This window comes from Narcine bancroftii, chromosome 3 (assembly GCF_036971445.1).
Source record: "Narcine bancroftii isolate sNarBan1 chromosome 3, sNarBan1.hap1, whole genome shotgun sequence".
In the NCBI taxonomy this organism is placed as follows: Eukaryota; Metazoa; Chordata; class Chondrichthyes; order Torpediniformes; family Narcinidae; genus Narcine; species Narcine bancroftii.
This window is the reverse complement of record NC_091471.1, coordinates 200,569,616-200,582,912: the sequence shown is the minus strand read 5'-3', so window position 1 is coordinate 200,582,912 and position 13,297 is coordinate 200,569,616. Positions and strand designations below refer to the sequence as shown.

The window sequence follows — 13,297 nt, the reverse complement described above, 5'->3', positions numbered from 1 at the left end:
TTCTTGTAATAATGAAAGATATTCTCTAACCCATCTTTTCCAAAATAAACCCACAATAAACTGCACTTGTCTCCATCTGCGACTTGCATAAATATCTTCTTTCTGAAATTGACCTGGAGGCATAAGTTTAGATTTAAGAAGTAAGAGGTGATTCAGTGTAAGTGCAAGTGTAAGTTTCATTTGAATCCATAGAAAAATTAGTTATTGGTTGACTATTTAAAATAGCTTCAATCTCACACAATACTCTCTGAAAATTGTAATCATTCAGTATTTGATCATTCAAAATGGAATTAAGAGTTTTCTTGATTGATCTAATCATTCTTTTCCACACACCACCATGATGTGATTTTGTGGGTGGGTTAAATATCTAACTAATTTCCTTTTGAAGTAATGAATCATGAAATGTCTTTCATAACTCTAGTTGAGCTCCTGTAAAATTAGATCCGTTATTGGAACTTAACTCTTTTACTTGACCACATCTGGCAATAAAACATCAAGGAACATTGATAAAAGAGACTGTATCAAGTGATGACACTACATTAATATGAACTGCTCTCATAGTCAAACAAGTAAAAATAGCTCTTTATCATTTTTTAACACTAATCTGCACTTGTCTCCATCTGTGTCTTGAATAAATATCTTCTTCTTCATTTTACTTGCAAAGAACCAAAATAGTCAACTCCCACATATGAAAATGAGGATTCATCAGGTGAATCCATGCTACTGCCCTTTTCAGTCAAAACCATGAAGAATGATAGCAAATTAATTGAATAATTGGATATTCCTCAGTAGATATTTGAATAATTTTCACATTAGTGTTTTGGATTTCTGGATCCTCCATTGAAACTTCTTTAAAATCGTCTTGATTTTGAGGCCAATCTTCTTGATATTGTGAAAGAAATTGAGGACCGAACACCCATTTGTTGGCTCTTTTCAGAAACAATTGAACTATTAATCCTCGTTGTCAGAAGTACAAATTCTCACACATGAGTCTCTTTAAAGTTGGTGACACGACAAGCTTTATTTACAAGTCTGCAGAGTTGGACTCAACTGGCTTCTCGCCAAGTCAAGCCCCGATACATACAGTGCATTGAATTTTTATACCTTTTTTGCTTGTCCTTCCCCTCCTCTTTAATACTGTTTTAATTGGTTAGTTTTTGCAAAATCATTCTAAGTACACTTGCATTTGTAATTATCATGTTAGTTACGTACACTACGAACTCTGCACACACTAAATTCTGTTTTTCACTCTTTTATCAATCTTTGGCTCCTACATGTCTCTTTGTGACCATGAAAGATCTCTGTTTGTTATAACATTGTCCAGCTGAACTTTTATGGTAAGCTCCCTGTCTATTCTGGCTTCCCCTTTTATGATTAATCATCACATTTTAACTTAAGCCCTTTTTAACCTAAATTCTCTATCTATAACAATCCACCCCTTTCTTTAAAATGTGTGTACTATTTCTGAATGGGGGCCTTAACCCAGGGAAGAGAACCATCTTCTGATAAATCAATTTCGTGCTGAAGTAAAATTCTAACTGGGTCTCCCAGGCCCCCTGGCTGCATGGTCTGCTGGACCATCGAAATCACTAGGCTGCGCAGACAGGGAATAAGACAGGGTAAAACAAGCAGGAGGAACAAAACACCCCCGATGACCCACAATAAGGTGCGCCACCAGGTTCCTCCAAACCATTTGTCCAACCAATTTAATTTTGCGAAAGGATGCCAGGTCTGGACTGGTACATGGGACAAAGTGCGAATATTATCAGCGATTTTGCGAACGACTTGGCCATTATAATCAATCTTTAAGCAGCAGTTAGTCAAATTAAGCTTTCCACATACACCCCCTTCTGTGGGCAGCAAATAGTCCAGGGCCAGACAGTTCTGATAGATGGCAGAGCGCATCTGACCCTGCTGGGATGCAAGCAATTGCAGGGCTAGAGCCGTTTGGTTTGTAACAATCTCAAGGACCGCCTGCAAGCGAATAATGCGATTTAGCATATAAATAGGAGTACGGTAATCCCAGGATCCATCTTGGGCCCATGTAGCGGGACCATAATATTCAATTATTCGTTCCGGAGGCCAGTCATCTCCCCACTGTCCCAAATGCACCGTGCTAGAGCGGGGTCGACGGTGTAATGCATCAAAAACCTTCACTCCCAATCTATGACCGTGATCGTGGGGTAGGAGGAAAAATTCTGGGCGAATTATTCCCAGGAAACAAGTTCCACTCCACTGCAAGGGGAGGCGGGTATACGCTTTATCACCACACATCCAGAATTACCCATTTGGGGAGACTCCATATCCCCGTTCCCAAACCCTTTTAAGGGTGGGGTTTGATTGGTATGGTCCTGTGATGGTGGGCTGCTACAATTCCAAAGCTGAAAACTGCTATTAGACAGGGGTAGGCAATCAGTCTTAAAAACAGTGGATAGGAACCAAGTCAGGGGTTTAGGAAACCAAGTGAAATTACCAGGCGAAATGCGGATCCATACAGCCTTGCAGGGACTTTTTCCTACCGGGTACTTGCCGGCTCGTGAGAGGCAATAAAAACCGGAGGGGACGTTGGAAAGAGACCAATTCTCCCTTGACCTTGTTCGGTTAGTGGTCCAAACCCGGGAGATCATGGTCCAAGAGTCGAGGGACTCCCCCCACCAAGGCCATTGCTCTGACATCCGTGGACCTCCGCAGACCCAACAATTGGTTACATTAAAAGTTCCTGCAATTCTAGTTGCAAGATCAACAAAAAGGTTGTCTCCCCCAATTGCGTGGCCGAAACTTTCATGGCCATTTGGATGGACCCGAACCAAGTCCGGATGCCCCAAAGGGGCAGGCACTCCTGAGTGTGGAGTGGGACTCTCTACCGGAACAGTACGCTGGTGTATGCAGAACCAGAGTCCATCAGGGCATGGTGGGCCTGATTCACCCTCCCAGGGCCAACCGTTAAGAGGGAAAGGAGTACTATTAGGAATCTGTATATAATGACCCACACTACTTCCCTCATTCTCCGTACAAGGGGTATATGGATGTTGGGTGGTATTTTCTGCCCAGCATTTCTTAGGAACTGAGGTATGGGAAATGAAACTACCCTCCTTTCTTTCCCAAGTGCGGTCCTGAAAAAGGACTACTGTGTCTCTACATTTCTTACACTTCAGACCTGACAAAGACATAGGCAAACCAAGAAAAACCAAAGCATATAACAATAACATTGTCAATCAAGTCTTCCTGCGAAATCGCAAAGTAAGAGGTTTGTCTCCAGGAACACAAGTCCAATCTGAGTCCGTATCAGGGTCCTGAGGCGCCTCTACAGGTCCCTTAAATCTGGATGCGTGCGTCCACCCCTTCTCTCTTGTTCGTATTGCAGCCTCTGTAGTCAAGAGAACTTGGAATGGACCTTCCCACTGTGGCTGGAGTTTTTCAGTTTTCCAGGTTTTGATGAGAATCCAGTCTCCCAGTTCCACCTTGTGTAAAGAAAAGTCTAGAGGTGGTGTTTGTGCCAATAGTCCCCTCTTTCGTAAATCTGTAAGAGAGCGTGACAGTGCCTGTAAATAGTTCCTAACAAAAATATCCCCTTCCCCCAAGGTGGGACACCCCTCAACTGTACTCCAGAAGGGAAACCCAAACATCATCTCATAAGGGGACACCCCCACAACCCTGTGTGGGACAGTACGAATTCTCAATAAGGCCAGGGGCAGACACTTTATCCAAGGCATTTTAGTCTCCACCATTAATTTTGTCAATTGCGTCTTTAGGGTTCCATCAGGCAGCTGGCTTGCGCCCAACTGAGCCATGTCCTTTTCTTCCTTAGCAGTGAAAATGGGAGCTTTTTATGCCTTGTCTTATTGGGATTAAGGTCAGCAAACGGACTTCCTGTTGCATGGCCGCCCTTTTGGCCTCTTCATCAGCCAGTCTGTTCCCAATTGTGGTTGGGGTATCTTCCCTCTGATGGCCTGGTATGTAGACCACTGCTATTTCCCGGGGTAATGTCAGGGCTTCCAAAGTCAGAGTAATCATCTGTTCGTGTGCCAATTCCTTTCCTCTTGATGTAATCAGACCGCGCTCCTTCCAGATCTTACCAAAGGTATGCACTACCCCGTATGCGTATTTGGAGTCAGTGTAAATTGTTCCAGTTTTCTCTGCCAGTACTCTGAGGGCTCTCTGCAAGGCATATAGTTCGCAGGACTGTGCCGACCAGCTTCCGGGTAGCCTCGCGAATTCTACCACTTCCCAAGCATATCCTTCTATTATGGCATACCCGCTTCTCCTCATTCCGTCAACACATCTGGCGGAGCCGTCAATGTAGAATTCATATCCCTCTCCCAGGGGAGTATCGCAAAGGTCCTGTCGGGTCTTGGTCTGGAGATCCGTCAACTCGACACAGTCGTGCTCCACTTCTTCCCCTGTTTCACCGTCGTATAAAAACTGAGCTGGGTTGCAACTATTATTCTTAGCAAACTGTAGGTCTTCTCCGACCATTAAAATGGTCTCGTACTTTGATATGCGGGAATCAGTCAGCCATCGATGGGCGGTTTGTGCTAATAGAACACTCACAGAATGGGAGGTGTACACAGTCATCCTTCCTCCAAAAGTGAGTTTGCGTGCCTCCTCCACCAACAGAGCAGCAGCCACTACTCCCTGGATACACGTCGGCCATCCGCGAGACACTGGGTCCATCATTTTGGACAGGAAAGCCACTGGGTGTCGCTGACCGCCTTTTTCCTGCGTCAAAACTCCCACAGCTGTTCCTTGGTTATGAGTGACAAATTGCTGGAAGGGTTGTTTTAAAGAGGGCAGAGTGAGTACCGGGGCCCGCGTCAGGCGATGCTTCAAGTCCTCAAGCCATCCCTTCTCCTCCTGGGTCCATTTCAATGGATATTCATCTTCATTTGTCAGCTTTTCATACATAAACTTCACCAACGCTGAGTAAGGGTTTTGTTTCCTTTCCCCTCTGGACTCGGCATTTATCTGTCGGATAGTCTGTACCATAATCTTCGCTGCCCTCTTTTGACCTTCCTCTTCCCTCTGCACATATACTCTTTGCGCCTTTTTTAACAGGTCGCTCAAGGGTTTTTCATTCCAGTCCTCCTCCTTTTCTAGTTTCTTCCTAATGTCCTGCCACGATTTGGACACAAATTCGATTCGAATAAGCTGTTCACCCATTGGTGTACTAGGGTCCACACCCGCATACTGTTGGACATTCTTTCTCACCCTCTCCAAGAAATCAGTAGGGGACTCATCTTTCCCTGGTGGTTCCCAAATGCCTTGGCGAAATTGTGACCCTTTGGCATAGCCTCCCGTATTCCTTTAATCGTCCACTCTCTGTATTGTCTCATACTTGCCAATCTCTCGGGTGTTCGTTTGTCCCACCTGGGTTCATTCAGGGGATATTTTTGTTCATGGGGTCTGGGGTCCCCAGGTTGTTCACGTTCCCACATGAGGAGGGCAGCCTGTCGAATCATCTGCCTCTCCTGGGGTGAGAATAATGTTCCCATTATTGCGTGCATCTCTTCCCAGGTATATGTATTTGGTCCCAGGAACTGGTCGAACTGTTCGGCCAGTCCCATGGGATCTTCCAATAGACTTTTCATTTCCTTCTTAAATCCCCGCACCTCAGTACTGGTTAGGGGAACATTTACATATCCCGTTCCCCCTCCCGGTCCTCCCATAGAAACTTCCCTCAGGGGATTTAGGCTTACTGGAGCCTTCGATGGTCCTGGACCAGTCTGGGATCTGGTCCAGGGTCGGTTTACCGGTGGAAGTTTAGGGTCCGACTCCCTTAATTCATCCCTTCGTTCTTGGCCCCTTCCGGGACAATCAGATTCATCACCTTTCCCCTCCAGCAGCGAGCTTCCCTCGGGCACTGTGGGCACCGGGGGAACATAAGGAGGGGGGAGGTTGTCCAAAGGTTCCCACTTCTTTTCTCCCGCTACCCTCAATTTAAAACATTTTGTTAAGGATCCTGGCCATGGAACCCAACAAAATGCATACGCCGACTCTTCTTGATTCACCTTTTGTCTCGAGTTTACATATATGTTTAATGCTTATCTAACCCAATCCTCATCAGATCCAAATTTCGGCCACCAGACCGAGGAACCTTTGATAGGCTGTTTTGACCAAAGAAGACAATATTGAACCATCTTTCTTTTTCTTATCTTTGTCTCGATATCGTTTACTATCCCAATTTTCAAACATTCTCCCCAAAGGGCTGTCAAGGGGAACCCCCCTGGAAAAGTCCTGATCTTTCAGACGAGCCCTTAGATTTTGATCCTCCCATTTTCCCGCTTAGATCCGTTTATCGTTGCTGAGGACCCCCCCATTCGGGACCCTACTCCCTTTCATCTCGGACGCCTCGTCCGAGGTACTAGCCCTCCGCCGGTTCCCGCCGAGGTTTCCCTGGGGTCTATCCTAAGGTCCCACGACAGGGTCCTCACGCCACGACAAAGGCTCTACACCTGATTTATCATTTTATATTTTTTTTTCCACGTCATGACCGTTACCTGGGTGGTCTCGTCCATCAATCCCCACACCACAATCGTAAGTCGTCACTTACCGGTGTCTTCCTGGGGATTGAACCATCACCCCTCTCCTTTTCGTCTTGTCGTGTCACCTTGTCCGGATACCACTCGCTCAAGCCGCCCGAGGCGACGAGCAAGGGACTAGGACCCGCTGAACTCAGCGGGGTGCACCACCTCCGATGTCCCCCTTTCTCGCCTCCTCCCACGGCTGGAGTGTAGCTCCCGGACGAGCCCCCAGTTGTCAGAAGTACAAATTCTCACACATGAGTCTCTTTAAAGTTGGTGACACGACAAGCTTTATTTACAAGTCTGCAGAGTTGGACTCAACTGGCTTCTCGCCAAGTCAAGCCCCGATACATACAGTGCATTGATTTTTATACCTTTTTTGCTTGTCCTTCCCCTCCTCTTTAATACTGTTTTAATTAGTTAGTTTTTGCAAAATCATTCTACGTACACTTGCATTTGTAATTATCATGTTAGTTTCGTACACTACGAACTCTGCACACACTAAATTCTGTTTTTCACTCTTTTATCAATCTTTGGCTCCTACATGTCTCTTTGTGACCATGAAAGATCTCTGTTTGTTATAACATTGTCCAGCTGAACTTTTATGGTAAGCTCCCTGTCTATTCTGGCTTCCCCTTTTATGATTAATCAACACATTTTAACTTAAGCCCTTTTTAACCTAAATTCTCTATCTATAACACTCGTGAAGCCATGTCCCCTGGATTATGCACTGTTTTGACATATTTCTATCGATTAACATGCAAAACTCTCTCAATCTCATTAATTCTGTTAGTCACAAAGATATGAAACCTCAGAGTTTTGTTGTTAATGTATTTAAGTACAGATGTACATCAGTTCAAAACAATGAATCTGCTAACTCCATCTGTTAACCATATAACCATATAACCACTTACAGCACAGAACAGGCCAGTTCGGCCCTACTAGTTCATGCCGTAACAAATCCCCACCCTCCTAGTCCCACTGACCAGCACCCGGTCCAGACCCCTTCAGTCCTCTCCTCTCCATGTAACTATCCAGTCTATCCTTAAATGTAACCAATGATCCCGCCTCAACCACGTCTGCCGGAAGCTCATTCCACATCCCTACCACCCTTAACCCCCTGGATGGACTGGAGAACATGGAGTGGGGAGCATTCCAAGTTCGCAAGGATGAAACCAAGTCAGCCGGTGACTTGCAGAAAAATGTGCATGGTCTTAACACATGCTGGCGTGAATCATGCCTGCATTCATAGGATACTGACATTCATCATATATATTCTCTGGAAAGAGCATTGTGGAAGGAAGCCCTGTAAGGATAGACCTTCAAATTCACCACACACTCTGTCCCAGACCACCCTCCCCTCTGCTCCTCCCCCACCAAAGGTGGCTCCTGACTCCCTCAGGGCAGAGCTTAGATCCCTGATGCAAGAGGAAATAACCCATATCTGTCAGCAGGAATCATCGCCTGCGGGGTAGCTGATCTCCACTACCCTCCCACAGGATGGAGGCTATGCCCCTGGTGGATCTATTCAGTTGCCCTGTGCTGCCTGAGCGACCTGAGGCCATATATCCTGATGGCCGTACACTGGGAAAAGATAAACTTTCAGCACTGGATGGCACTGGTAGACACCGGTGCTGGGCACACCATCCTCCCGAGTAATTCTGCAAGTTGGAGGGGACCACAGGTTTCCATACAGGGGTTGGAAGAATGCATTATTCCTGCAAGAGAGGTTACCATACACCTCTCCACAAGCAATTAACCTCCCCAACCATTCGAGTCGCAGCCTCCCATGAGTACATTCTAGGCATGAATGTGCTCGAGGGGCAGTTGCTGTGCACCAACAAATGGAGATTCACCGAAAGACTCACCCAGACAACCATTGTAGTCAGAGCTGCTAAGTGGGCACTGGTTGTCATTCTCCCCAATCCAAGATGGTCAACACTTGACAGTACTGGGTACCGGGGGTCAATAAAGAAATTGTCGAGGCCGTTGAATCCTTTGACACAGTAAAGAGTTAATTGACATGCATTTTCCCCTTTATATAGTCCAGTCTGGCCTGTGCACAAGAACAAAGGCATGACCATTAACTACAGAAAATTGTGCAAAGTCATCCCTCTCCTCCTCATTGCTGCCATCCCCGATGTGGTAACATAGGTTGAAGACATTGGTGGAAAAGATACCAAACCAAACACTGCTATTGCATAATCGACCTTGCTAATGCTTTATTTTCCATTCCCCTCATTTCAGAATCACAGGACCAATTTGCTTTTACTTGGGAGTGCAGCCCTATGCCTACGTCCAAAACCCTACACTGTGCCATGGTCTAATTGTCTGGAATTGTAAACATATCAGACTTCCACCGGGCATCGATACCACGCTTCATATTGCTGATATCCTCCTCCAAGGCCCCTGAGAGAACACTGTGGCATAGGGCAATTTAATTACAGTACTGCACTTCGTGTGCGTGGCTGGGCCATTAATGCAGAATCAAAATCAAAATTTACTGTCATGAACAAGTCACAAAATTCATTGTTTTGCTCCAGCATCATAGTGAAACATTCATATAAATTACCTTACAACAATAATTTTTTTTAAAAAATGCAAAAAAAGTAAGGCAGTGTCTTTGGTTTATTGATTATTCAGGAATCTGATGGCCACGGGAAAGAAGCTGTCCTTGTGCAGCTGAGTGCTCGTCTTTAGGCTCTTGTACCTTTTTCTTGATGTTAACAGATGAAGAGGGCATGGCCTGCATCGTGGGGGTCCTTGAGGATAGAGGCTGCTTTTCTAACACACCACCTCATGTAGATGTCCTCGATAGAGTGAAGTCTGGTGCCTGCGATGTTGCAGGCCAAATTAACAACCCTCTGCAGCTTTTTCCTGCCCAAAGCATTGGCACCTCTATACCAGACAGTGATGCAACCAGCCAGAATTGTCTACGTGGTACCCCTGTAGAAGTTTTTGAGAGTCTTCGGTAACATATCGAAAATCCTCAGACATCTCACAAAATATAGCCACTGGTGAGCCTTCTTCATGATTGCATCAACATGGAGGCTCCAGGACAGATCCTCAGAAATGTTGACATCTAGGAATTTGAAAGTTTTGACCCTCTCCACTACTGAACTCACGATGAGGACTGGGTTGAGTTACGCTGACTTTTTCCTGAAGTTCACAATCATCTCCTTGGTTTTGCTAAAGTTAAGCACAAGGTTGTTGGTGTGACACCATTCAATGAACTGATCTGTCTCCCTCCTGTATGCTTTCCCATTGCCGTTTGTAACTCTGCTGACAACTGTGGTGTCATTGGCAAATTTGTAGTGTTAAGAGCCCAAAGGACCCCAAAACCCAGCAGCAATAGACATTCACCAAGACAAGTAGTTACTTAAGCAAAAGTTGTTTTTAATTATCTTTAAGCATGAAAACAGAATCAAACTTTAACCTATCTCTATACTCAACTAACCCAAATTAACACCCTTCTAATTCTAAGCGCACATGTATGATGTGTGTGTAAATTTAAGAAAAGTTCTTTGGTTCAGAGTTAATCTCACTTTTCCTTCTTCCAAGTTCTCTGGTTGCAGTCAATTCTAATACTGTGCACAAAATTTGACATATATAAAGTTCACCAGGCTTTGGTGCTCGAAAGGTAAATGTTTACTGCTCAGGAAGGTTCTCATAGGGTTTGCAGAGAGAGATTTGTTATTCCAGGATTTCCACAACTGAGGTACCACCATTAGTCACCTCAATATCTCGCTGATTAAACTTGCCCCATCAGGGTTCTTTCTTTCAGGCTATCACAGAGTTCCTTTCTGTTCCTTTTATTTCAAGAGAAACATCAGACCACTTCCAGCCATCTGCCACACTGGAGCTTTCTGTTTCCCACTGGTTTTTCCTAACTTGTTACAGCCGTGACTGTTCAGTCTCTTTTAGTGTCACACACACACACTGGCTGAGAGGGCTTGTTGAGCTTGGATTCACCTCTCTCTCTCTCTCTCTTCTATTTCAACTGCTAGAAAGCCCATGTGACTCTCTCACTTACAAAAACCCCCACCTTCTTCAGCAAACCACAGGAGTTCTCCTTCTTGGTCAAGCTGTTGTCTTAGGTAAACAAAACCCAGGAGTGACCTTTCTATGAGCACTTTGTAAAAATGTCAGAAGCTTTGTAGTTATTCAACCAGCCAGCCTGTCTCCAATTCAAACAGTCTATTCATTTCATGCTGTCATTTCAATTAACACCTACTTGTGATATGTGGATAAAATTCTTTGTTTCTGTAAAGTTCACTGAATATGAATTCAATATTTCAAATACGATCTGTTTTAAAATGTGTGTAACCTACTCTAATTTTACCAATTATCTCCCAAATATTTATCCATTACAGCAGACAGCATTGAAATTGTGCCTGGTCCCAGAGTCATGGATGTATAATGAGTAGAGCAGTGGGCTAAGCATGCATGCTTGGGGTGCGCTGGTATTGATCATCAGTGAAATTAAGGTATTGTTTCCAATTCATACTGACTGTGGTCTTCTGACTAGAAAGTAAAGGATCCAGTTGCAGAGGTGGGTGCAGAGGTCCAGGGTTTGTAGCTTCTTGATCAGCACTGAGGGAATAATGGTGTTGAAGCCTGAGCTTTAGTTGATGAAGTGCAGTTTTCAAGGTAATCCAGAGCTGAGTGGAGAGCTAGCAATAGTGCATCTGCCATGGAGCAATTGCGATGATAGGCTAATTGCAGTGGGTCCAGATCTTTACTTAGATACGTGTTAATTCTGGCCATGACCAGACTCTCAAAGCATTTCATCACAGTAGAAGTTAGAGCTACTGGGTGGTAGTCATTGAGGCAGCTCACACTACTCTTCTTGGGCACCAGGATGATTGATGGCCTTTTGAAGCAGGTGGGAACCTTGACTGCTGCAATAAGAGGTTGAAGATGTCTGTGAACACTCTAGCTGGTTGCTTGGTGCAGATTTTCAGTACCCTGCTCGGTCCTGAAGCCTTGCGAGGGTTCACCCTCTTGAATGATGTTCTGACATCGGCCTCAGAGACAGATATCACAGGGTCCTCAGCCTTTGCAGGGATTCTAGTCGGCACTCTTGACTTCTTCTCAAAACGGGCATAGAAGGTGTTCAGCTCAACCGTCTATGGTGTTTGCCTCCGCTTTGTAACCTTTGTAACCCATTAGCCTGTGCTCCTAACCATAGCTGGTGTGTAACTGTCTCTGTCTTGAGTTTCTTCCAGAATTGCCACTTAGCTTCAGAGATGATCTTCCACAGGTCATGCCTAGACGTTTTGTTGAGATCTAGATCCCTGGTCTTAAGCAGCCTTCATCTCACCCTAAGCATGTTGCGAATCCTCTGATTCATCCAAGATTTCTGGTAATGGAACACCCAGTATTTGCATGTGGGCACACATTCCTCCAGGCCGGTGTTGATGAAGTTGGTGATAACCCATTGTATATTCATTCAAGTCTATGGATGAGTACTTGAATATGTTCCAGTCCACTGAAACTATCACACTCCTGCCTACGACATGAATACACTAGCAGCACCACCACACCAGACACCTGCATCACTGCTCTGCCACACGCAGGTGAGGGGCTTCCACCTATGCCGATCCCGCTTGATGGCAGCTATAGGAGCTGCTTGTATGGACTCTTTATTCCCAAAGGTTTTGGTAATGACAGCTTTCTTCCACTCCCTCACCACTTTACCACTTAATTTCCAATAATTCTTGCGGGATGGGTTTCTTTTCCCCCTGCATACAATTTGGCACACAAACAATTCTGACTCTCCCTGTGAGTCCATTAAAGGAGCATGCCTTGGCAATGTAGTACACTTAGTTCAGTCAGCACCCATCCAAGCAATTAGTGGGAAGTGAGCAGGAACGGCATCCTGGCTGGAGTTTGCCAACAGTCCAAAGCCCAGCAAATGGGGGTGCTCCTACGAGAATCACCAGTACGCCCTGGATGCGCATCTGCCGGGCCGACTCTTGGCTTCCCACAGGATGGCATAGAGGTGGCCATCTGGGATGCGTGCCTCCAAACCCAGTTGGAAGGCCACTGTGGTGGAGACACTGGCCAAAGAAAGGACTGTAATACTTCGGATTAAGGGAAAGCTGGATGACCTGAACTAACAGCTCACAGATGAAGGTTGTCATACATCTTGAGCAAGTTGGCGAGTCTACATATGAGAGTTAATGACTATTAAAATACACTGATTCATAACAGATAAGGGGGCCAGTTCCCGCAGCATAACATTACATGGGGAAAACAAGAACCCTTTCGGTCGGTGGGGGCATTGCCATTTTCTGAATCAATACCTTCCCCTTTCTGTGGTGGTTATTCTTTTATTCACAAGACACTTGCACTGTAACCTTTTGTAACAATTTATTAATATTTTTGTAATAATGTTTTTGCTTTTTTTAATGATCGGCGAGTGGTTTGAATTCCGAATATTGGAATGTAGTGTGGAGAATCTTGCCTGTCACTTGATCCTATTAGCACGTATCTAGTTCGAAGTCACATCAGCTGCCAATCAAGGTTGGACTTTGCCCACCCATTAGTGTACACCTGACCATTTGGTCCCTTTATCTCCTAGCAATTACCTGGGTTGGACCCTCCAGTTTATGGTGCTATAAAGTCCACTACACAGAGCAGCTCTTCCTCTTCTGCTCTTCAGCCCTGAGGTGAACCCTCCTCCTCTCCAGGTCATGAACTGTGGACAATGCTGGAGGAGTTGTGGGTAAAGTGTGCACTTCATAGCAATCAGGGTGTTATATATGGTTGTA

The 13,297-nt window shown here is 45.2% G+C and overlaps 1 long non-coding RNA gene across 1 annotated transcript; it reads right to left on the bottom strand.

The window, feature by feature from the left end:
* Positions 1 to 995: 995 nt before the first annotated feature.
* On the bottom strand, positions 996 to 6,916 carry LOC138758015 (uncharacterized). The gene is made up of 2 exons (XR_011354059.1): positions 6,551 to 6,916; positions 996 to 3,520 (listed from the first exon to the last, which is right to left on the bottom strand). It is a non-coding gene; the product is annotated as an uncharacterized lncRNA (long non-coding RNA).
* Between the last annotated feature and the right edge of the window lie 6,381 nt (positions 6,917 to 13,297).